Raw genomic sequence first — 26,210 nt, forward strand, 5'->3', positions numbered from 1 at the left:
CAAGACAGGGGGGTGCAGTAGGTCGCCCTCCTCGGCACGCCATCAGCCAGGTGCTGCCTGGCACCAGGGAGTCACTGCGTGCTGGGAACCTGCAGAAGGGCGCTGTCACCGGCCAGGTGGGGAGGGAATCCGGACCAGGAACTGAACGGTAGAGCAAAAATGCACATGTAAAAATTCAGGCAGAGAGCGGCAGCAATGTCAGAGATCAAGAGCTACGCACGGAACCAGAGGAGAAAGCCTGTCTGCATCCTCTAACGAGGGGCAGACACAATACAGGAACTCAGTCCACATCCGAATGATGACAGACCGCAAAGTAAATCACAAGAGCCACAAAAAGAACACAGAAGAAAGTGATAAGTACAGGCGTAATGATAGCCATTGAGGTGTCCCACAAGTCGGGGAAGCAGACCTTATATATGTCGCCCGGGCACAAGCATATTACCCTTGACATAGGAGAGAGAGAGAAAGAGAAAGGAAAAGGGAGCAGGAGCCAGAGGCAAAGCGAAGTCAACAGACGGGCAGACAGTCCCCCAGCGTTCCAAGGGAGGCGGAGGAGAGAGGAAGGCAAATGGAAATCGTCCTTCATCCACACGTCTCCGAACCCTGATGGAAGCTGGAGTCCAGGCCGCCAGTCCGTGAAATCGCCAGTGGTCTGGAAGCTGCATTCTCCACCAAATGTGGAATCTGAAATAAAAGCAAGAAATGAATCCACCTCAAACAGTTCTCAGTCAAGGGTAAGATAACAGCGTTTATTAGAAACCAACAATAGATTAGCGTGCAGCACGGGGGCACCCAGCAAAGTCACTGAGTGCCCAAAGATGTGACATTGGTGATAGCTTTTATAAGCCAAAACCACAAAGGATACGGCATCATCACATACGTAGCACAAATTAAGCATAGTTCATTTGACCAATTTGCAAGGGCCTAGATAGTTATATACCATTTAAGGTCCGAAAAGTACTGTTGCAGACTGCGTGACCTAGGTCTGCTTCTGGGACTTTCCACTGTAATGTAAGATAAAGGTCTGGTGCTTTTTCAGTTAATAGTTGCAACATAATAGAATGTCCCAGACATATTACAAAATGTGCTATGCTGAAATGTCTGTGTCTACATGAGCATCTTCTGTATTATTCTTGATCGAACCGTGTGTTACAAAAGCTGTGTCTCTGAAGCGAATGGTAAAGTACAGGCATTTTGTGCACTGCTCTCCATGTCAACTTAGCAGGGCCTAGAAGCTTACAGCATTTGGTATCATACAAAAAAGATGGCTTCTACAGATTCACAATTGATTTTCAAGCAACGTTTGCCTGCAGAATTACCAAATTCCTACTTAATTTTTCTAAAACCGAAATTTTAGATACAAATTGCAGCATCTGAAGAAACCATTATTTCGATTTTATAGGATTACCATTGGATATTTCACCAAAAAAGCATTTAAAAATTACCATTTCGCCTCATGGAAAGGTAACTGTTTCTATTGTGGACTTCTTTGACAGATATTATTTTGGTTTATGAGCTTAAGCAACAAAATTTACAGACGTTATTTATTGCAAATAGTTATTGTTCTTAGATGATATTTTTAATATATATGTTACATTTCTATCAAGGTATGTTTTACTGAGTAGAGATTCAGGTCTTTTTTTAAACAATCTTTCAGATTGTTAATTTTTTCGCCTGCTGTTAAGTGATGAATGCAATTGATTTCACAATTTGCAGTGAAATTCAATATATTCTGAAAACAGCACACAAAGGGCAAAAAATTACTTTGTTAAATATTGAAATATGTGTACTGTATTCTAAAATGTATTGTTAAATATTACTACTTTTTTTCTTTTTTTTCAGATCGAGAACGAAAATTTAGGAAATGTAATCCTTTTTTCTAGCAATTAAAAAAAACCATTTATTTATAATTAAGTTATTTTGTTGGTCAGGTAAGTTTGAAATATCTGTATTTCTCAGCCCTTCACTTTCATGCTCCCTTTTCTTCACTTCTCCTCACTCTGCTTTTCTCATTCCCCTTCTCTCTCTCTTCTTCCTTTACTGCTCTTTCGTAACTCCCTCACTCCTTCTCTACTACTCCCCTAGGTTTACTGCCTCCTTCAACCATGTATCTCTCCCTGTCTCCATGTGTCTCCGTCATTCTAACTGCCTTACTCCTTCTCAGTTCCTTGCTCTCTGTCTCTGTTTCTGTCTCTCTCCCTTTGTCTGTCTTACCCTTAATTTGCTTAACATCTCTGGGGAAAATTAACAAAGCCCCTGCGCCACCACTATGTCACTTTTCATAACGTACTGGTGGCGCAGGGAGCTCCTCCATATTTACAAGGAGAGGAAAAGCCACCCTGCGTGACTTTTCCTTTCAACATAAATACAGCCACTTCACACGCAGCACTGTGCGTTGAAGGGGCGTTCCATGGGTGTTGTTGTGGGTGTTCCCACGCAACACTCAAAGAACTAGACACATCTCCAGGTTTATGAGAAATCGTAACTCTGGAGATGCGTGTGAATGCTACCCTAGAGGTGGCGTAGCGAGGCACAACGAGGAGAAATGTTTTTATTTCTCCTCGTTTTTACCTCTTTTAGTGCGTCCTCCATTCTACAGCACGCATTGAAAGCGGAAAAAGCCTCTTTTGATAAGTTTTTGTGCAGGAAGGTGTCCCTACCTGCACAAGAACAATCTCCCCACCACGCAGGCATCCTTGAACCATGGTGCAAGGGAGCCTGCGCCGGTGCATGGCTGCAGTTTGTACACCTGCGCAGGGGAAGCATATAGATGTGACAAAAAAATCGTATAAAAAATAGAATTAAAAATAAAGTTTAAGTGTTTGGATGTTGGTTGGCTCTAAAAAGAGCCATTGTGTTAATTGAGTGTTTTTTTGTACCTACAAGTAAGTATTGATGCAGAGTCTAAAGATCAAGAGGAAGACTCTGTTCCCTTCATCTGTGAAATGTACACCGTCTACTCTATAAATGCCTTGCCAATCTCCTCACTATTTCTTCTTATTTCGTGGGACAAGGAGCAGAACAGGTATCAATTTTAGTTGTAAATGGCAGAAGAGCAATCTACTTCAGGGAGTGAGGAGGACATCTGGATGCACTCAGAAGCATTGGTTCATAGTAGTTTCTCTTCCAGAACCTTCATACACCATAGCCACTCCCCTCACTATTTCTTCTTATTACCTGGGACAAGGAGGTGAGCAGCAATCAATTTTACTTGAAAATGGTAGAACAGCAGTGTATTTGAGGGAGTGAGGAGGAGACCTGGATGCACTCTGAAGATGTCTTTCAGTAGAATGACAAAATGAAAAGGTAGTTGTAAAATGGAGGCTTATATACTTTTTTTTTTAATAAAAAGAACTCATTGGCTGTTTCAGACCATTCTACAATAAAAACTAGGCTGTATGTTTAAATTTTTAAAAGCATGTTTTGTATTGGTCCAGAAAAATGTGTTCCCACAGAACATTACTTTGGATTTGCTGTTAGGTTTGAAAAGTTAAGCAATATTGCTCTTTGGATTAGAAACATTATGTGCTGAACTTCTGACGTCTCTGCACACACCAGTGTTCCATGATTTAATGCTATGCTAGCAGGCAGAAGTCATGTTGGGGGTAGAAATCATTTGGAAAGGGTTAAAATATGCAAAAAAAAGAAATGTGTGTTTCCATTTACAAGAAAGGTGGAAAACATGAAAAGGGGGTAGGGTACAGAGTTCCTGACCCCCTAGCTTTTGTCAGGAGGTCCCTGAAGGACCATGAAGGGTGAAAAAAACATTTTATTTTTTATAAAAAAATCGTGGGGTGCGCGTACCGTGCGCGCACGGTGCGCGCACGGCGGGAAACAAAACAAAAAAATAGAATTAAAAAAAAAATGTAAGTGTTTAGATGTTAGGTGGCTCTAAAAAGAGCCGTTGTGTTAATTGAGGGACAGAGGAAAAAAAAGACATGGCAAAAATGATAGGGTGTCACACGTGTGCTGCTGTATCTTCCTCTCTATTAGCGGAATGCTGGTGTCCGCATAAGAGATAAGAGCATGACACAAGTTGCACCGCATATGCACCCTCTCAAACAGAGGGTGTATATCCAGAGGAACCGAAGAAGGTGAAGCTGACGCCGCAGATGAAGTGCTCTGCTGAGCTGCCGATGATGTGCTCGGCTGAGCTGCTGCGGATGTGCTCGGCTGACCTGCTGGAGGGTTTTCTCTAGCAGCTCGAGCATAAGCCACAGGATGTACATCTCTAACGTGCCTGATCATAGTGAAGATACTAAAAGAGTATTTCTTTTTAGGATCTCCTCTTGATAAGACAAGATCACAAAGAGTGCAGGTGACTTTGGGAGCATTCACTTTCTTCTGCCCCAGTGGAAATGTAAAAAATTAGCATATAAAAGAGTCTTTCTGTTTCCTCTGTCTCTGTCTCACAAGGGTCTCCTGCTCACTCCCAGAAGATGACTGCTGCTCTGCCATTCTGAAGTACTGAAGTACTAGAAAAGCTGCTCAGCTCCTTCTCCCAGGGAATCAGAAGTAATAATGAGGGGAGTGGGTGTGGTGTTAGAAGTTTCTGGAACTGAAACTACTATAAACCAATGAAAAGTGTTTTTTCTTAATCACATGACCTGAAACTACTATAAACCAATGAAAAGTGTTGTTTCTTGATCACATGACTTGCCGTGCGCGCACCGTACGCGTACGGTGCGCGCACAGTACAAGCACGCATGCGCGTACGTAGCACGCGCGCATTCGCATACGGAGCACGCGCGCATGCGCCTATGGAGCACGCGCACATGCGCGAAAGGAACACGCGCGCATGCGCGTACGGAGCACGTGCGTACGCATCACGCACGAAGTACGCATGCGCACGTAAATCACGTACGCATGCACACACGGAGCACGTACGCATGCAAGCCACGTGCACGCACCGTACGCGTACCGTACCGTACACGTACCGTACGCGTACGGTGCGCGCACGGTCAAAAACCCTTTAAAAAAAAAAACAATGTTTCGAGGTTTATAGAAGATATTAACTATGCTGTTCAACTATACCTAAAATAAAAAAATAAAAAGCTGAGCCATTCCATATGGCAGGATACAGTAAATCTATAATTATATACATAGGTAGCATATTGTAAAATAAATAAATAAAAAATATAATAAATCATTCATAAATTAAAAATTTGTTCTCATGGAACCATAATTTAAAAACAATTGGTCTGATTTTCTGATGACCTTAGTTCCCTCTAGGTAGAATTTAAGCACCCTCCTAAGGTCTAATGAATGGAGTGACCTCTCCGCAGGAGTTGCGGGATTGGGAAAAAAGGATGGCAAAGAAATCGTTTGATTAATATGAAAATCAGATACCACTTTTGGCAGAAAAGCAGGGTGAGTCCTCAATACTACTCTGTTGTGGTGAAAGACAGTATAGGGCTCTTTGGAAGATAGCGCTTGGATTTTGCTTACTCTACGTGCTGATGTAATCGCGACTAAGAAAGCGGTCTTCCATGTCAAATGTTGCAGCGTGGATTTATGGATGGGCTCGAAAGGAGGACCCATCAACTTAGAAAGGACCAGATTCAACTCCCAAGGAGGAGAAGGAGGTCGAATGGGGGGATAAACCTTCTTCAACCCCTGTAGGAAATCCTTGACCACCTGCAGTTGAAAAAAGGAAGGCTGGCTTGGACACTTTCTGTAGGCCGTAATAGCCGCTAAATGTACTCTGATTGATGAATATTTCAACCCTGATTGAGCCAAGAACAAGAGGTAAGGCAGAATAACCTCCTCCTGCCCTGTGGTTGGATTAAAGTTATTACGAGTGCACCACAGGTAGAATCGCTTCCACTTAAAGGAATACGAAGCCCTTGTAGAAGGTCCTTTGCTTCCTTTAGTATGCGCATACAGTCCTGCGGCAAGTTCAAATGTCCGTATTGCAGGACCTCAGGTGCCAAGCTGCCAAGTTCAGTGAGGGAAGGTTGGGATGTAGGATCTTCCCGTCCATCTTGGTTAGCAGATCCGACCTGCACGGCAGCCTCTTGTGGGGGTGCACCGACAGTTGTAACAGATCCGGGTACCACCATTGTCGAGGCCAGTCCGGGGCTATCAGGATCATTGACATGTTGGACCGGATGAGCTTGGACACCACCTTCGGTATCAGAGGCAGGGGAGGAAACGCGTAAGCAAATATTCCGGACCAGTCCATCAAAAGAGCATTCCCCTTCGTCCCCGGATGGTGGAACCTGGAGGCGAAGGCGTGGCATTTTTTGTTTAGATCGTCTGCGAACAGATCTATGGAAGGCTTGACCCACTGACGGAAAACGTCTTTCACTACCTCGTCGTTTAGCACCCAGTCTGGCTGATCTTCGAAGTGCAGACTGAGCGCGTCCACTCGCACGTTTCGCTCCCCTGGAAGGTGCACTGCTGTGACGGTGAGGCCTCGGGCTAGAAGCCAATACCATATCTTTTGAGCTTCCAGGGAGAGAGGACGAGAGCGCATACCACCCTGTTTGTTGAGGTAATACATGGTGGTCGTGTTGTCTGTCTGGACGAGGACTGAGTTGGACATGATCGAAGGCCGAAAAGCTTTCAGGGCTAGATGCACGTCCCGCAGCTCTAACATGTTTATGTGGTAGGATTGTTCCTTGAGAGACCACCGACCTTACATTTGCAGGCAATCCATGTGCACCCCCCATCCTTGAAGCGATGCATCCGTTACCAAGGACTGTGTGGGCACAGGTTGGTGAAAAGGGACACCCAGTAGGAGGTTCCGTGGACGAGTCCACCACAGAACAGATGTCTTTGCTGTTTGTGAAAGCACAACCCGGTCTTCCCAGAAACCGGTAGTCTGGTCCCACTTGTCCTCCAGATCTTGTTGTAGAGGCCTCATTCTCAGCCTGGCGTTGGGAACGAGGAATATGCAAGATGCCATTGACCACAATAGGGACGCTACTTGCCGGATCGTTGGGCGAGTGGTCTGGAGAAGAACTTCGCACTTCTGCCGAATTGATAAAAGTCTCTGCTCTGAAGGAAACGCTTTTCCTAGGTTTGTGTCTAGGACGGAGCCTAGGTAATGGATCACTTGTGTCGGCTGGTAAACTGATTTTTCCATATTTACATGCAGGCCTAGCTTGCGAAGCAGAGCCAGGCACACTTGGAAGTCGCTCTTTACCTGCTGAGGAGATGGCCCTTTCAAGAGCCAATCGTCCAAGTATGGGTATACGAACAGCCCTCTTCTGTGAAGAGCTGCCGCTACCACCACCATGCACTTGGTAAAGACTCGTGGGGCAGATTTTAGCCCGAAGGGCAACACTCTGAATTGGTAGTGATTGTTGCCGACCATGAATCGCAGGAATTTGCGATAACGAGGAGTCACAGGAATGTGGAAGTATGCATCCTGGAGGTCCACCGAGCACATCCAGTCCCCTGCTTGCAGATGTGGACATACTTGATGAAGCGCCAGCATGCGAAATTTTTCTTTTAAAATGAGCTTGTTTAGAGACCGCAGGTTCAGGATTGGCCTGAACTTGTGCTCCTGATCTCTTTTTGGCACAAGGAAGTACCTGGAGTATACTCCTTTCCCTCGCTGCGAAATGGGAAATGGGAACTTTTTCTATGGCCTTTTTTCGTAGAAGCGCCACCACTTCCTGACGTAGTAATTTTAGCTGGTGAGGACGAGATTTTTTCGGAGGAATGTCCTTCGGAGACACACGGAAACGTAGTGCGTATTCATTGCGCAGTATATTGCGCACCAAACGATCTTTCGTTATGTTGCACCACTCTCTCAGATGTTGCGAAACACTTCCTCCCACTGGAGTGGGCAACGGCGTCAGAGGAAGCTCTGTTTTCCTGTAGGTCGAGTGGTGGAGGAGGATTGTTGTTGGCTACTCCCTCTACCTCTGGTAGACTTTCGACTCTGAAGTTGCGATCGCCCTTGGTTCTTGCCTTGGGACCACTGAGGGGTTTGAACCCTCTGTTGGAATCCCTTGCGTTGGGTGGGCCTGTACCTTCTTCGGAACTCCTTTTTCTTTTCTAGCCCCACCGCCTTCAAAGTGTCCAGCTCGGCCTTCATCCGAGCCATTTCTTCATCCGTGTGGGAGCCAAATAATGAAGAACCTGAAAAAGGCAGGTTTAGGATCCTCTGCTGAGCATCCGGTTTAAGGGCTGTAAGCCTGAGCCAGGCGGACCTTCTCGCACAAATTCCATGTGCATACGAATGTGCTGATAGCGTGGCACCATCCGCTGCAGTGCTAATCATCTGATTAGCTACCAAGGAACCCTCCGTAACGATCTCTTCAAAGTCTTTCTGGTCTTCCTTTGGCAGCTTTTCTTTGAACCGATCCAAAGAGTCCCATAAGGATCGGTCCTAATAAGGCCGCTGCACTCGAGACTTTGAGAGAATAGGCTGCCGAGCCACAAACTTTTCGCCCCTAAGAGTCCTGTGACTTACTCTCCTTGTCCGGAGGGACCAACGCATGGGCCGACACCGCGTGTGTCTTACGTGCTGCTGCAACTATGACAGAATCTGCAGGTGGATCCGCCTTTAAGAACACAGGGTCTGTATCCGCCGGCTTGTATTTCTTCAGGATTCTGGCCAGAGCGGCCTTAATCGTTGAGGGTCAGAAAAATGTCCATTACTGGTTCCATAAGGCCAGGAACCAGAGGCAGCAACGGACGCGAGGCAGATCTTTGGTGCAGCGTCTCGAAGATCACTGTAGTTGCGACCTGGGGAGTGGACATTGCAATATTCAGCTTCTGAGCCCCTCTCTGCAGCACATCCTGATAGGTGTTAATATCATCTATCGGGGATACTCACGACTGAGGGCTGTCCGGTAGAGTAGGCAAGTAGTCCCTCCTAGATGAATGGATGGAGGAAGATGACCATGAGGGAGACCTCCTTCTGTGGTGATGTGACGCAGGCGGCCTACGCTCCTGAGATCTACCTGCACGGTGGTGGCGTACCGACGAAGGCGATCTATCCACCTCCTGGACTAATCTTTGCAGAGGGGACCTGTGAACCGGGCTTGTGTACTCCTCCTGCCTTCTTGCTGCTCCCGCCGGAGTCTTACTCCAGTGATGCACTGGTAAAAGCCATCTGGGAGACAGATGTATCGACGAAGAGGTGTGATGCGACAGGGATCTCTGTCGTGACCTCCTCTGATGTTCCGGAGACGAAGATGGAGAGTGAGGGCGTCTGGAAGAGTGAAAAGAGGAATGCCTTGATGCTGATTCCGTCACCAAGACTACTGAACCTTCCTTAGATCTATGTGAAGGTGGTCTCGACGTCGAGCGTATATCCCGCTGCGACGGAGGCCCTCTCGACGTCGAACGAGATCTTGTAGTCGTTCGACCAGGTTCAGGGAGTGGTCTCGGCGTCGTCTTCCTCGGCGTCGAATGCGTCAACGGCGAATGGCTCCTTGATGGTGGGTGAATACTTCCTCGTCTCAACGTCGAGCGATGTGGCCTCGACGGCAACGAAGGGCTGACTCTCCTCGACGCCGATGATCTGACGACGGTGGAGGGCTGCTAGCTCTCGATGCCGAACGACGTTGGAATGACGTCGGCGGAGGGCTTCTTGACTTCGACATCGAACGTCGTCAGGATGACGTCGGAGGTCTCGATCTTGACGCCGATCGCCTCCTGGTCTGCGACGGCGGAGAACTCTCTCTCCTCGACGTCGAACGTCGTTTATGTGACGGCGACGGAGGGATACCAGCTCTCGACGCCGAACGTCCGATTGATGTCGACGGAGGTCTGCTGACTCTCGACACCGATCGTCGCCTGGTTGACGTCGGCGGAGGGCTTTGGCTCTTGGAAGCCAATCGACGTCTTGAAGCCAGCGGTGAACTGGAACTCCTCGACGCCGATCGTCGCCGGGTTGACAACGGCGGAGGTTGACGGACTCTCGATGTCGATGACATACCTTCATGTCTGCGCTCTCTCGACGGCGAGCCCGCCGTCAACGGTCTTTTCTTTGCTGCATGCCCCTCCAGTAGCTGTTTCCTCAGCGCCAAGCCCGACGCTGAGGGTCTAGAAGAGGATCTAGGCCTCTTGGAGCCTTTTCTTACCGGAGACCTGCCTCTGGAAGCCCTCTCCACCAATCCATAGAGACAAATCCTCTCTCTATCTTTAAAAGTTCTTTTAGAGAGGGTCTGGCAATGAGGACAAGCCTTTGGGACATGATCCTTAGGTAGGCAAAGAATACAGACCGAATGAGAGTCTGACCTGGCAGGGATCAAAAAGGGATGGCATTTTGTGTGGTAAAAAAATGCCAAAAATAATCAGAAAAAGACAACACCTTACTTGACTTGATGAAAGACGTCGTAGTAAGTTAAAATTTTTCTGAAAAAGGTGAAAAATTTCTGAATAAAACCAGAAAAGAGTGGAGCTGTGTAACCAGGGTCCTGACAGAAGGAGCCGGAAAGAACAACTGACCCAACTGTCACCCCAGAGGCATGATGGGAGGCTGGGGGTCATGGCTGCCTTAAAAGCACGGTGCCAGTTTCTTCTGTGTTGCTAAGAGTTAGCTTTCTAGCCTTTCTAGGCTGTGTCTTTCTACAATGCAGCCTGTGAGCTGTTAATGCTTTCAGTCCTATCTGAGGTTTTGGGCTAAATGCTAAGCATTAAACCAGTTTCAAACATGCTTTACTGCTGTTCTCTTTCCTATTTTTTGTGATATATTGCCTATATTGCATAATTTATTTGTGGTATACAGGAGAGTTCTTACAGCATTATTCAGCTCTGGTTATGAAAGGCTGCATTTACTTTTATGTTATTTATTATATATATATATATAGATCATCCAAAGTTTGCCCTGCAAATGAGCCCGCAATCCATACAGGTAAGTTGGAACTCCAACATTTATTTAGAGTAAAGCAAGCATTTTAGTCCGAGGCTTTTTTTCCAGTTCACTGCTTGTCTCTTTCCTGACGCGTTTCAGAGAACATTTCTCTTTTTTCAAAGGCATGTGAGAGTTCAATATTTAAAGCACCACAGTCACCGCTTCCTGCTCTGTTCACTTAATGAGCCTCTGGTGTGCTCCAGCCTCCGGTGTGCTGTTTTCCCAAAGCATTGCGGTATTTGTAGTGTTTGCATAGTTGTTACCCTCCAATGGGTTTCTGTATTAAGCATAATTTTTAACAGGGAAACACAGACTGAAAGTCCTGCTTTCACTTTGCTTTGTAAATACCTGCTTGTCGTTTATTTCCTGCCATAATTCAAAGACACGATCCCTTTCTCTTTTCCAGGGTGGTGCGTCGACTCCACGGCTGGACCTGCCGTGTATAAATCATCCAAAGTTTGCCCTGCAAATGAGCCCGCACTCCATACAGGTAAGTTGGAACTCCCACATTTATTTAGAGTAAAGCAAGCATTTTAGTCCGAGGCTTTTTTTCCCAGTTCACTGCTTGTCTCTTTCCTGACGCGTTTCAGAGAACATTTCTCTATTTTCAAAGGCATGTGAGAGTTCAATATTTAAAGCACCACAGTCACCGCTTCCTGCTCTGTTCACTTAATGAGCCTCTGGTGTGCTCCAGCCTCCGGTGTGCTGTTTTCCCAAAGCATTGCGGTATTTGTAGTGTTTGCATAGTTGTTACCCTCCAATGGGTTTCTGTATTAAGCATAATTTTTAACAGGGAAACACAGACTGAAAGTCCTGCTTTCACTTTGCTTTGTAAAAACCTGCTTGTCGTTTATTTCCTGGCATAATTCCAAGACACGATCCCTTTCTCTTTTTCAGGGTGGTGCGTCGACTCCAAGGCTGGACCTGCCGTGTATAAATCATCCAAACTTTGCCCTGCAAATGAGCCCGCACTCCATACAGGTAAGTTGGAACTCCAACATTTATTTAGAGTAAAGCAAGCATTTTAGTCCGAGGCTTTTTTTCCAGTTCACTGCTTGTCTCTTTCCTGACGCGTTTCAGAGAACATTTCTCTTTTTTCAAAGGCATGTGAGAGTTCAATATTTAAAGCACCACAGTCACCGCTTCCTGCTCTGTTCACTTAATGAGCCTCTGGTGTGCTCCAGCCTCCGGTGTGCTGTTTTCCCAAAGCATTTCGGTATTTGTAGTGTTTGCATAGTTATTACCCTCCAATGGGTTTCTGTATTAAGCATAATTTTTAACAGAGAAACACAGACTGAAAGTCCTGCTTTCACTTTGCTTTGTAAATACCTGCTTGTCGTTTATTTCCTGGCATAATTCCAAGACACGATCCCTTTCTCTTTTTCAGGGTGGTGCGTCGACTCCACGGCTGGACCTGCCGTGTATAAATCATCCAAAGTTTGCCCTGCAAATGAGCCCGCACTCCATACAGGTAAGTTGGAACTCCCACATTTATTTAGAGTAAAGCAAGCATTTTAGTCCGAGGCTTTTTTTCCCAGTTCACTGCTTGTCTCTTTCCTGACGCGTTTCAGAGAACATTTCTCTATTTTCAAAGGCATGTGAGAGTTCAATATTTAAAGCACCACAGTCACCGCTTCCTGCTCGGTTCACTTAATGAGCCTCTGGTGTGCTCCAGCCTCCGGTGTGCTGTTTTCCCAAAGCATTGCGGTATTTGTAGACATACATTTTTAGGTCTTGCCTAGCGTGGCAGCGCATGCGCTGCCCGCTCGGCGAGATTTGTTGTTCAGGAGGACTTTCAGAAGAGGGCTTGAAGCCCCACCTCTCATTTCCATTGGCTGGCATCACCGTTTATGCTAAACGGTGGCCTGTCATTGGAAATGAGGGGTTTGGATTCACGCCCTTTCGCCTCCGATCCGGACTAGGTGGCCTGCTTTGCTGCAGTCGCAAAGCACTTTCTTATCTTTACGAGGCCATGTGTTTCCTCACACATACGAGGCCCCAGTCGGATTTTGAGAAACCGACAGAGGTGAGTGACTCTGATGACGGTTGAGTGGGATTACAATGATAAAGTCTAGAGCCCTTTGACTATCAACTAAAGAGGATTGACAAGGTTGGTCAAGTATTGTGGCTTTAATAATGAAAACCTTATATAATTATTTGCACTTTTTGCTAGCAGAGTGACTTAGGTCCATAGGTCCTGAAGAAAGCCCAGAACTTAATTGTCATTATGACTGAAACATGTCGACCTAATTAGAACAAGGGTATATATATTTAACCCTTTTTCACCTGCTTTTTAAATATTACCACTTTTTGGGAGGAAGAATAAAAGTTGGTGCCCCTGAGTAGGTAGTTTTTAATCACCGTTTAATTTTTGCACTCTGCCCCTCCTTACCTTTGAGTTGGGAGATCCTACACGTGCTTTGCACTCCAGCTCCTTCCCACTAGGGGTTAAGTTGTAGCCCACATGGGGTACCTTGCGGTCCCCATGTGTTGGAGGAACCCAATGATGAAGCGTGTCACCCTCGGGTGAGTGAGGGTTTTCGTCCAAAAACTAGTTTGTGCACTATCCTTACATTTTTCAAATTCGTGCTACCCTATACATGGTGTGATTGATGATTTCTATTAGAAACACATGGCCCGATAAAGACAAGAGATCCCCATGCTCCGGCTGCAGCACGGTCCTCTTTCACTTTTGGAACCGCGTTTGTTTCTTTTCTTTGTGAGCCAATCTCACTGCAGGCACAACGTGTTCTTTTTTATTAATGGAGCATTGCGCTTTAAATTTTAAATGCAGTACTGAGCTGTACAGAGTCCTCATTGCTGTGTGTGGGCTACATGAACGGATACAACAGGTTTTTGCTCTACAAGGTCTGCTGGCTGTTTGTTTAGCATATTCATACAGCGCAAACTGAACTCAAGAGTAGTAGAGACCTTTACAAGACACCAGGTTACATTACACAAGAGCACATTCACACAGGAACACATTGCCTTTTAGAAGGCACGGGAGATCAACTAATTTGCCCATAATCACACATTGGTAAGCCAACGCCATGACTCGAACACCACCAGCTTCCGCATTAAATCATCATGCGTGATTAATCAATTAATCACACGCGATCATCATGCGTGATTAATCAATTAATCTCCCCATGGTCCCCCTGTTTACTAAAAACAGGGTGCTAAGGAACATTCACATAAGCTATAAGAAGGGACCACCCCGTTAAATCTGTTTCGTGTTCTATCTACTCGCCGTTTTTTGTTTCTAATATTCGGCCTCTTTCTGCTCTCCCATGTGCCCCCTTCGAGATCCTCCTCTCCTTCTGCATTCTGCCAGCACCCTCCTACCCCAATAGTCGTCCAAGACCACGTCCACCACCAACACCACGTCCACCACCACCATGTCCACCACCACCACGTCCACCACCACGACATCCACCACCACCAAGCCCACCACCATGTCCACCACCACCACGTCCACCACCACCACCATGTCCACCACCAAGTCCACCACGTCCACCACATCCACCACCACATCCATGTCCACCACCACCACGTCCACCACCAGCACATCCACCACCAGCACATCCACCACCAGCACATCCACCACCAGCACCTCCACCACCACATCCAGGTCCACCACCACCACCATGTTCACCACCACCACCACCACCACCACGTCCACCACCAAGTCCACCACGTCCACCACCACCAAGTCCACCACGTCCACCACCACCACCACGTCCACCACCACCACGTCCACCACCAGCACATCCAGCACGTCCACCACCAGCACCTCCAGCACGTCCACCACCAGCACGTCCAGCACGTCCACCACCAGCACGTCCATGTCCCGCACCACCAACACCACCACGTCCACCACCACAACCACCACCACATCCACCACCACCACCACCACATCCACCACCACCACGTCCACCACCACCAAGTCCACCACCACCAAGTCCACCACCACTACGTCCACCACCACCACCACGTCCACCACCACCAAGTCCACCACGTCCACCACCACCACCACGTCCACCACCACCACGTCCACCACCACCACCACGTCCAGGTCCGGGTCCACCACCCCCACGTCCGGGTCCACCACCCCCACGTCCGGGTCCACCACCACCACGTCCACCACCACGTCCACCACCACATCCACCACCATGTCCACCACCACGTCCACCACATCCACCATCACATCCACCACCTCCACCATGTCCACCACTGGCACGTCCCGCACCACCACCACCACGTCCACCACCACCACGTTCACGTCCACCACCACCACGTCCACCACCACCACCACCACATCCACCACCACCAAGTTCACCACGTCCACCACCACATCCACCACCACCACATCCACCACCACCACGTCCACCACCACCACGTCCACCACCACCACGTCCACCACCTCCACGTCCACCACCTCCACGTCCACCACGTCCATGTCCACCACCATGTCCACCACCACCACGTCCACCACCACCACATCCATCACCACGTCCACCACATCCACGTTCCGCACCACGTCCATGTCCATCACCACCACCAAGTCCACCAAGTCCACCAAATCCACCACGCCCACCACCACCAGCACATCCACCACCACCAGCACGTCCACCACCATGTCCACCACCACCAAGTCCACCAAGTCACCACCAGCACGTCCACCACCACCACGTCCACCACCACCACGTCCACCACCATCACCACGTCCACCACCATGTTCACCACCACCACCACATCCACCACCACGTCCACCACCACCAAGTCCACCACCACATCCATGTCCACCACCAGCACGCCCACCACCAGCACGTCCACGTCCTGCACCACCACCACCACGTCCACTACCACCAAGTCTACCGCGTCCACCACCGCAACCACCACGTCCACCACCGCAACCACCACGTCCACCACCAGCATGTCCACCACCACGTCCCACACCACCACCACCACGTCCACTACCACCAAGTCCACCACATCCACCACCACATGCATGTCCACCACATGTATGTCCACCACCAGCACGTCCACCACCAGCACGTCCACGTCCCGCACCACCACCACCACGTCTAGGTCCACCACCACCACGTCCAGGTCCACCACCACCACGTCCAGGTCCACCACCAAGTCCACCACGTCCACCACCAAGTCCACCACCACAACCACCACCACGTCCACCACCAGCACGTCCACCACCATGTCCACGTCCCGCACCACCACCACCACCACATCCACTACCACCAAGTCCACCACATCCACCACCACATGCATGTCCACCACATGCATGTCCACCACCAGCACGTCCACCACCAGCACGTCCACGTCCTGCACCACCACCACCACGTCCACCATCACATCCACCACCACATCCACCACCACGTCGTCCACCACCACATCCACCACCAAGTCCACCACGTCCACCACCAAGTCCACCACGTCCACCACCAAGTCCACCACATCCACCACCAAGTCCACCACATCCACCACGTCCACCACCCAGTCCACCACATCCACCACCACGTCCACCACCACATCCACGTCCATCACCACGTCCACCACCACATCCACCACGTCCACCACCAGCACGTCCACCATGTCCACGTCCTGCACCACCATCACCACCACATCCACCACCAACAACACGTCCACCACCAAGTCTACCACCACATCCACCACCAAGTCCACCACTTCCACCACCACATCCACCACCACATCCACCACCACGTCCACCATCACATCCACCACCACCACCACCACCACGTCCACCACCACCATGTCCACCACCACGTCCACCACTACGTCCACCACCACCGTCAACTACCACCACCACGTCCATCACCACCACCACGTCCATCACCACCACCACGTCCACCACCACCCCCACCACGTCCACCACCCGAAACAGGTTAAATGTCACTGGAAGGCAGGGGTAATAGACGTGTCAACCCCGGCTGTACATGGGACATTTAAGGATGCATTGGGTGCGAGAAGACGGGAATAGGGGCTAGAACTTCATTAAGTTAAAGCCATTAGCTTTGCTATACAATACCATTAGCAAAGCAAATTTCCTTAACTTAATCAACGGCGAGACCTATTGCATTTTCAATGATTGTTAACTACTGTGTGAGGTTTGTGTCATAAAGGGTTCGCATTTTAGGGAAGCTGGTTCCATTTATATTTAAATAAGCCTAACCACCCATCTGCTAAACTGTCTCCTAGGGCTTTGTTTGTGCTGGACCATGTGCCTTCACAACGTTGATAAGAAAATAAGTTACTTACTTGTAACTGCGGTTATCCAGTATTGGTATCTTTCATAGATTAACAAGCTTGAATCATTCCCCTTCGTTGAGATGGGAGCCCCACGGTAAAATAATCAAAAAGTGTTAGAATGGCCCTAAGCCATCTTATCAGTAGCCTATCTACATCCTTTAAAAAAAAAAAAGGATCGGATGTTGAAACACAGCAAATCCGCACTCTCTAGAACACTCCCGGCAGAGGCAGATTTTCTAAGCACACGTGGGAAGTAAGAATCCCCTAAATTAAAAAGAACTACCTCTACGGGGAGGAGGGTGGGTTGCATGTGAATCTATGAAAGATACCAATACTGAATAATCCTAATGTACAGGTGGGGAACTTATTTTCTTATCCAGTATTAGTGTATCTTTCACATGCTTGAATCATAAAAGTAAGCAGTACCCAAAAGTTGTACTGTCCTTTGTGGAAGGAGGGAGGCATGCAACCCTTAAAAACCCCCAAGTTATTCCAATTTAACTGTGACATTTGTAACCATACACATACCCTTTAAATTCTAGACAGCTTTTAAAGAATGATCTATAAACAAAACCTGAAGCCTTAACATACTGTTATATTCAGGAGGCATCCAATGAAGTGTTTAGAAGAAGAAACAAAACAATTAAGCCACTCTTTAATTTCTATAGTTATCAAAAATGTAACATTAGCAAAGGTTGGTAAGCAATGTTAGGCCACTTTAATGACCATAAAATGTATCTTTTACCAGAAAAGAGGCCCACCTTGATTGAAGAGTTGAAGTAGTACTGCTTGCCTCATGGATACATCTTCAGGTTGCGTAGATTGCAGACAGCAGTGCTGCTTAAAAGTGTGGACACTTTTTAATGTCTCAACACGGCAAATCTTTTCCGGTGTTAATCCAGCAAACAGAGCTGCCGATGTAGAAACTACCCTGGTAGAGTGTGCCTTAGTTCTTCTTGTTAAAGGCTTGCTAGCCATGTAATGGCAGATTTGTATAGCCGATGAGACTCATCTCGCGACAATAGCTTTAGTTACTGCTGTTACTTCTCTGCCCTGTCCATAAGCCATCTTTCTTATGTCCTTTGTCTTATTCAGGTAGAATTGTACACATCTTTTAACATCCAGCGTGTGTAATGCTTGCTCTGCTGGACTAGATGGATTTGGGGAAAAAGACTTAAGTATTACTGGTTGGCTGAGGCGGGGTTGCATCGGGACATTTGGAATAAAAGACAGGTTTGTTCGCAGAGCCACATAGTTATCAGCAAAATGAAAAAATGGTTCCTCGAATGTAAAAGCTAGCATTTCGCCTACTCTCCTTGCAGATGTGAGACCCAGTAAGAGGGGTACCTTCCAGGTAAGAAATTTTAGCTCTGCTTTGTGCATTGGTTCAAAAGGTTACCTCATTAGTTGTGCGAGGACCAAGTAGAGCTTCCATTCGAGAGGGGGTGCAAGCACAGGGGGGAAAAGCGCTGAAGAGGCCCTTCATAAATTGCTTTACCAAACTAGAAGCATAGAGAGTGCAAACTTGAGGAGATCTTCTGTTACGGAAAGTCGCAGCAAGATGAACCTTCACCGAAGAGAAAGTGAGACCTGACTTTCCCAGAGAGAGGAGATATGGCAAAATCTGTTCCTGAGGCTTTTGAAGCAGGTGCAAGATTTTTTGTTGGCACCAAAAGCAAAACCCCTTCCTTTTAAGGCAGTACATTTTGTTAGTGCGATCAGCTCTGGATTTTGCAATAATCTTAATGCATTCCTGTGAGATAACTAAGTCCTTGAACTCTAGGAACTCAGAAGCCATGAGTGCAAATGATCAGAATCCAGGTCTGGGTGACAAACCTGGCCCTGGTCTCTGGTCAGACGAGATGGAGATGATTGTAGGCATTTGGGCCTAAATTCCGAAATCAAGAGAAGCTCCGGTAACCTGTACTGCCTGGGCCATCGTGGCACTATTAGGATCAAACACTTGGTCAGTACCCTGGGAATTAATGGGATGGGGGAAAAGTGTAAGCATATATTCCAGACCATCGCATTAAAAGAGAATTCCCACTCGACCCTGGCAGAAGGAGCCTGCTGGCATAGTACTGGCATTTGGCATTCTCTCTCATTGTGAAGAGGTCTAGAGCTGGTTTCCGCCATCTCCGAAACACCTAGTCGAGCTGGAACTGTTGCAACTCCCATTTGTGACAACTGGACTGCGTTCTGCTTAACGTATCCGCCAGTGAATTGTGCAGACGGCAGACATGTTCGGCTCCGAGCGTGAACCTGTGCTGTGTCGTCCAATCTCATAGGTCCTGCGCTTCCTGTGATAGCATGATGGATTTGATTCCCCCTTGCTTGCTGACATAGTACATGCTGGTGGTATTGTCCGTACGCACCAGCACTGAGGAACCTGCTGTCCTTGGCAAGAAAGCCTGGAGGGATAAGAAAATGGCTTTGAGCTCCAGCCTATTGATATGCTGATGTTTCTGAGCAGAGGAACCACTTGCCCTGTATCTGTAACTCTTGCAGATGTCCTCCCCAGCCATCCATCAAGGTGTCCATTTGTCAGTATGAAGTCTGGGATAGTTTGGAGGAACGTCAGGCCCTGTAGGAGATTTGGTGGGTGAAACCACCATTGCAGTGTCTCCACCATGCGTGGTGTGATCTGTATTACATCCTCGAAGGATCCAGAGGTTTGCAGCCATTTATTCTGTAGTTCTTCTTGAAGAGGCCTCATCCTCAGCCTGGACAGAGGCACTAGATCTATTGCTGAAGAAAACATTTCCAGGAGCGATTTGTATATTCGGACTGAAACTGACTTTTTTCTTGATATGCTCCTTACCAGTCTTTGTAATTGTATTTGCCTTTGTGTGATAGGAAGGCCTTGCACTGGATGGTATCTATGGTCCCCCCCCAGAAAGGATATGACTTGATTGGGGAGGAACAAAGATTTCTCTTTGTTTACAGTGAGTCCTAGAGTTCAGAACAACTAAAGGCAGGTGTTTGCAGCTTGACAGGCCTGTTGTGCTGTTGGAGCCTTGAGCAGCAAGTCGTCCAGCTATGGAAATGCCTGGAGACCTTGAGATCGCCGGGTTGCTGCTACAGGTGCCAGACACTTGGTAAAAATCCTTGGTGCCGATTTGAGGCCAAACAGAAGTACTTTGTATTGGTAGTGGGTACCAGCTACTGTGAATCTTAAGAATTTCCAGTGTTTCAGATGGATAGGGATATTAAAATATGGGTCTTCAATGTTGAGCGAAGTCATGAAGTCTCCTTCGTTGAGACGGCGTAGACTCTCGGAGAGTGTTACCATCCTGAATGTCTGTTTCTTGAGAAACCTGTTGAGGTTCCTGAGGTCCAATATTGGTCTCCATTCCCCTGATTTATTTCTTATTAAGAAAAAGACACGAGAATAGAAACCCTTGCCCCTTTGCGACATCGGACCGATTCTATTGCTCTCTTGGCGAGCATGACCAAACCTGCTTTGTGTAGTAAGTGATGACAAGGGGGGGGCTCCTTTGGGTGGAGTAGTTGGCGGGCGCAGATTGAATTCTAGAGAGTGTTACCTAAGGTGATAATGTTATGTTATGTTCATTTATATTTGTAAAGCGCCAATTCACCAACGGTCTCTAAGCTCTGCAGACCATGAACCCAGGGATCCCATATTACTTGCAGGTCGGGCAAAATTGGGGTAAACTTATCGAAACGCCTCAGTGAACAGGATGTCTTAAGTTTCCTCCTAAATGGGGGTAGGGCGGCTTCCTCACGTAAAAACTCTGGTAGCTTGTTCCAAAGCTGGGGAATCACAACTGAGAAGGCACGCCCCCCCCCCCAAGGTGGTTCTATTAAAACAAGGACAGGCCAACAGGAATCTAACTTAATACCCAAGCTCTTCACAGCTGGCACCGGTATCGGTGTGGCCAGAAGAGACTGGACCAGGGGTTAGCCCCTGTAGCGATAGCAAGAACCTCTGTCATGTCTGGATTTACCTTAAGAGAATTAAAGGTAATCCAGTTCATAATGAACCGGAGGATGTTCTGTACCATGAGCTGTGATTTAGAGGAATTGTCAATATGAACAATTAGTTGAACACTTGACATTCCAGTTTGGCCAGTGCTTCTATCAGAGGCTGAAGAAAATTTTTGAAAAGCAAAGGGGACAGCGCAGAGCCCTGGGGAACCCCAAATGGCAGAGCGCCATGCCTGGATGTACATTCCCCTATTTGGACCTTTTGGGACCGATCCTCCATGAAGGAGACAATCCATTAGAGGACCATCCCAGTAACTCCCAGCCGATGGACACGGGCCACCAACTGTGCATAGTTCACCCTGTCAAACGCAGGTGAGAGGTCCAATAAAATCAACGCGGAGGGGGTCTTCTTATCAACTGTTAGCCTTAGCTCATCCAGTACTGAGAGCATCACCAACTCAGTGCTGTTGTGAGCTCTAAATCCCGCTTGCCGAACATGTAGCAGCTGATGGTCTTCCAGAAAGGATGAGAACACTCTAAGCTCATGTTGCTGAAGCACTTTAGCCAGATATGGAAGTCTGGAGATAGGTCGAAAATTCTTCAGGTTCTTCGAGTCCGCCCCTGCTTTCTTTAGCAATGGGATTACCATGGCATCCTTAAATTTGTGTGGAACCTTCCCTGTTGCCAGGGACAGGTTAAGTAGGGACAGTATGTCTGGCCCTACCACCGGAAGACCCATTTTAAACACCCTAGGAGGCCAGGGGTCTTCTGGTGACTCAGACTTTACTTTGGCCATGATATGAGCTAGACCGTTTAAATCAAGTGCAGGGAAGACTGAGAGTATGCCTCCCTGAAAGTCTGGAGGGTCAAACACAGGGAAGGGACAAGGACTTGTGCGAGTAGTGCCTATTTCTCTAATGAGGTCTTTAAACTTGACTAAAAAGAAGTCTGGTATCTTATCACAATCCTGGTTGGCGACTGTCCTCTGTTCTTTCTTTTGGTTCAACTCCCTAAGTACATTAAATGTCTCCTTCTGAGTGTTAGTAGTCTCCCTGATCTTCAAATCATAGTACGAAGATTTTGTGGAAATCAGTAATGCTTTATAAAGGGCTAATTCTACTTTATAGTTTCCCCGAGCCATTGGCGTATATGATTTCCGCCAATGCCTTTTGCATTGACGAAGGGTCTGTTTTTCACTTCTCAGTTCTTCAGTGTACCATTGGGCACCCTTTGTTCTATTCAATATCCTTTCTCTTCGTGCGGGAGCCACAACGTCAATGGCTGTCTTCAGCCGATGAATATGTTTCTCATACACCAGATCCGGATCACCGGACTGTGCCTCTACTTAAGCAGTCTCATTTAATGCTAACCTCAGACTATCGTCCTCTAGCTTATGCCAATTCTGTACCGACCTCCACACTGGAGGAGGGTGATCTGGTCGGCTGCATGCCGGAATTTCAAGGCTGATCAGATAGTGATCTGACCAGCTACAAGGTCTACACTCTGTTAATAGCGTAGCTGAGGAAGTAGTCCAAATAAGGTTTACGGTATGGCCCTTCTCGCGAGTGGGGGTCTCCACAATTTGTTTCAGCCCCAACATGGTCATATTATCTCTGAACCCACTGGCAACGCGATCTCTTAGTATTGAATCCCAGTGATAATTAAAGTCCCCTAATACAAGAATCTGTCGGTATTTCGTACACAGGTCACGGACTACCTCATGGAACAGACCATTAAACAGCGGGGTAGGCCACGGAGGACGGTATCCTACTATCAGGCAGGTGAATTAAGCCCAAGCGTAATCCCTGGGACCTCCGACCCATCAAGGCTCTCCTCCACTATCTTATTAGTGGTCAAAGCCCTACAGCAGAACACTGCAACCTCACCCCCTCTCTTATTCCCCTGCCGGTTACAAGTCAGAACATCGTACTCCGGGGGGAAGGAGGCCACTATATCAGGGCCTGAAGCGTCATCTAGCCATCTTTCCGTTAATGCGAGGATGTCAGGCTTCTCCTCTTGAAAATTTCTAAATTATGTTTAGGAAGGGACTGAGTGTTTAGCAGAGTGGCTCTTAGGCAGGGGGGGGGGGGGGGGGGGTCATTCGACCCCACATCTTTGATCCTTCGAACCTGCGTGCCACCCATCTGTGGTTCCCCATTAACCACCAGCAGATTATCCGACAGGAGCTTCTCAACTAATGAATCTGAGAAAGCCATTGTGTGGGGTGAACTTTTTAAATTGTAGAGAGCTTCCATGAAATAGATCAATATCGGACCAGGATTCCTGGCCACCGGACCCGGTCGGGCACGGACTGGCGCAGACGGGCTTGCCGTAGGTGCGCCTTCAGCGTGCCAGCTGCACGCCCGCTGCGCGTCTGCACAGTGCCCCGGTTTTTATTCATGTGGCTCCCTAGGGCGCGTCAGAGAGAAAGTGACGTCACTCAGAGTGCCGACTACGGAAGTTACAGAAGGGCCTCCCGGAACTTGCAAACACCACTCCTAGTAAGTGATCCCAGTCAAATTCAATTTTAACACAGCATAACATCCGTTGAAAAATTTTGCAGCAAAAGATATTTGGTTATTAAAAAAAGGCAAAGAGAAAAAAACCCCGCTTAAAACAGTTCCCCCAATGTGCAAATGTCGCAGCAACAAGTATAAAACCAGATTCAGGTCAGCGCGTCCACGCAGCGCCCCGGTTTTTATTCATGTGGCTCCCTAGAGCGCGTCAGAGGGAAAGTGACGTCGCTCAGAGCGCCGACTATGGAAGTTAACGAAGGTCCTCCAGGAACTTGCAAACACCACACCCAGTAAGTGATCCCAGTTAAATTCAATTTTAACAACATAGCATAACATCCGTTAAAAAATTTAGCAGCAAAAGAGATTTGGTTATTAAAAAGAGGGAAAGAGAAAAAAAAACGTTTAAAAGTGTTCCCCCAATGTGCAAAGGTCTAACACCCTGAGATCTGTTATCTTGCGCCACTGGTGCACGTAGTTGGAAATCTTCGCACCCACAGGCTGGGAGGGGAAGGCAGCTGGTACCTGGACGTGATCATTGCTTCCAGTTAGAGTCACGACCTTGCCAAGGCATTCGTTTGCGGTCCCCCGGTGAGAGAAACCAGCTGTAGATGACAGACGATAAGATGGAGAGTTGTAACTCTGCCGGTACTGCGGTTGATAAGGCGGATACTGTTGGGCTCTCTGGTAACCCCCCATGTAAGAGGTAAAGCCACGTCCTCTAGCCCCTCTGAATGGTACCTTTTATACTGTAACGTGCCCAACAATTTTGCAGTATCCGTATCAGTCTTGATCGCCAATAGTCCTTCATCAATATGCTTTCCGAAGAGGGAATCACCATTGAAAGCCATATCTAAGACTTTGGTCTGCATCTCCGGTCTAAACGTGGTTGCCTTCAGCCATCCTTGCCATCTGAGCACAACAGCCCCCACCAGTTGTCTAAAGCCTGTGTTGGCTACTTCAAGGGCGTAGTCAATGGTTTCCGAAGCTGCCCGTTCTCCTCCTAAGAGTATCTTCCTTGCTTCCTGCCTTCTGTCCTCTGGTATAAGGTTTACTAACCCTGCCATATCTGGCCACGGGAGGTCAAGGGGGGCAATAATAGCCAATGCATTTGCTGCCCTGTTTGTAACTACAGCCATAGAAGAGAAGCATTTTCCAAGAATCACCTATACAGAAAGGAGCGCTTATTCATAATATTCACAAGCTAATTGCTTCAATGTTTGTATCCTTCAAGAAAAGTCCATAGGCAGTCTTTAATGAACAATCAATTTGTGTTTTATTTCAACAATCTTCCAATTATTCCATCATGACGGGAATTATCGCACCGGCCAAAAAGGATGCTGCGTTGGACGTGAACGCACCAAATCTCAGATAGACCATCAATAAGTGGATGAATGGATAAAGCCTTAAAAGGTATCACAGAGTCTTCATAGAGTATGGAAATTGGAGCCCTGATGATGTCCAATGTGGACGAAACGCGTTGGCTGGATTGTCCATTGTAATGGTTTCTAGATGCAATAATTGGAAGATTGTTGAAATAAATCACAAATTGGTTGTTCATTAAAGACTGACTATGGACTTTTCTTGAAGGATGCGAACATTGAAGCAATTAGCTTGTGAACATTATGAATAAGCGCTCCTTTCTGTATAGGTGGTTGTAGATTATTGATGGCCCTTGGCGGTGGGACCTTTGAGAGTAGAGCACGGTGGAACCAACTAGACTGTTAGCCAGTATTGTACACCAGTGCACACGCATCGAAGCCCACACCGCTGGTCGAGTAGAAGGACGTTTTCCAAGAATGTCCATTCTGTGCCCTTCCCTATCAGGTGGAGTAGTGATTGGGGTAGCAGGATACTTGGATCATCTTTGTGCCACTTGGGAGATGACAGAGTCCGGCTTAGGGTGTCCAATGAGGCAAGTTGGTGAATCCACCTTGTATTTCTTTTCAATACGAGGAAGCACCGGTGGTATGGTATCTGGTGTCTTCATTATTTTCATACCTTCCTGCCATATATAAATCAATAACTGGTAAGGAACGTATCAATTTTCTGGTGTCCGCTTTAAAATCATGTAAGAAACATTCAGTATGCTTGACCGTCATAGGCAAATAAAAATCTGTTGGCTGCCCTCTCCTTTAAATTATGGAATCCTTCAATATATTCAGAAGGAAAGTCTGATGGCAGGTGCGGAGGAGGGGAGGGTGTTGGTATGACATAACCCTCCCAAGGATGAAGGGGAATGCGCTGGTGAAAAGATGGGCGACGAGTTCGGGCTTCGGGTCTGTAATAGCCTAATTGGGGGTGAGCCAGAGGGGAGAGGGTTGACTGGGGTTGTTTAGTGTTTTATACTGATATTGATTGACAACCAGCCTGTAATAGATTCATAGTAGCACGTTGATGCCAAAATACTAATGCCTTATATAAGTCGACATCGTTGTTCTGAACGTAATTTGTATGCATAGAGATGTTTATGTTAACCCATTACCTGCTGAATCGTCTACGTATCAATCATACTCGCGCCTGCGCGTGACGTGGCACTTTGTAAAATCAATAAATTATGTTTTTTTAAAAATCCTCCCAAGGATCCGGAGCAGAGATTGGGTCTGGCAACTCACCCTCCTCTCTTTCTTTATCTGAAAAAG

General features: G+C 47.5%; 1 pseudogene across 1 annotated transcript in view; it reads right to left on the reverse strand.

Moving 5' to 3' along the window:
• The window catches only part of LOC146866653 (serine/threonine-protein kinase 38-like), a 659,816-nt pseudogene that overhangs the window by 442,253 nt on the left and 191,353 nt on the right, over positions 1–26,210 (reverse strand). Inside the window, exons 9-10 of the transcript XR_014966481.1 lie at positions 8,429–8,582; positions 7,986–8,094 (exon numbers count right to left, since the gene is read on the reverse strand). The product of XR_014966481.1 is annotated as a serine/threonine-protein kinase 38-like (transcript). The remainder of the gene's footprint in view (positions 1–7,985; positions 8,095–8,428; positions 8,583–26,210) is intronic.

Source organism: Triturus cristatus, chromosome 1_2 (genome assembly GCF_964204655.1).
Source record: "Triturus cristatus chromosome 1_2, aTriCri1.1, whole genome shotgun sequence".
Taxonomy (NCBI): Eukaryota; Metazoa; Chordata; class Amphibia; order Caudata; family Salamandridae; genus Triturus; species Triturus cristatus.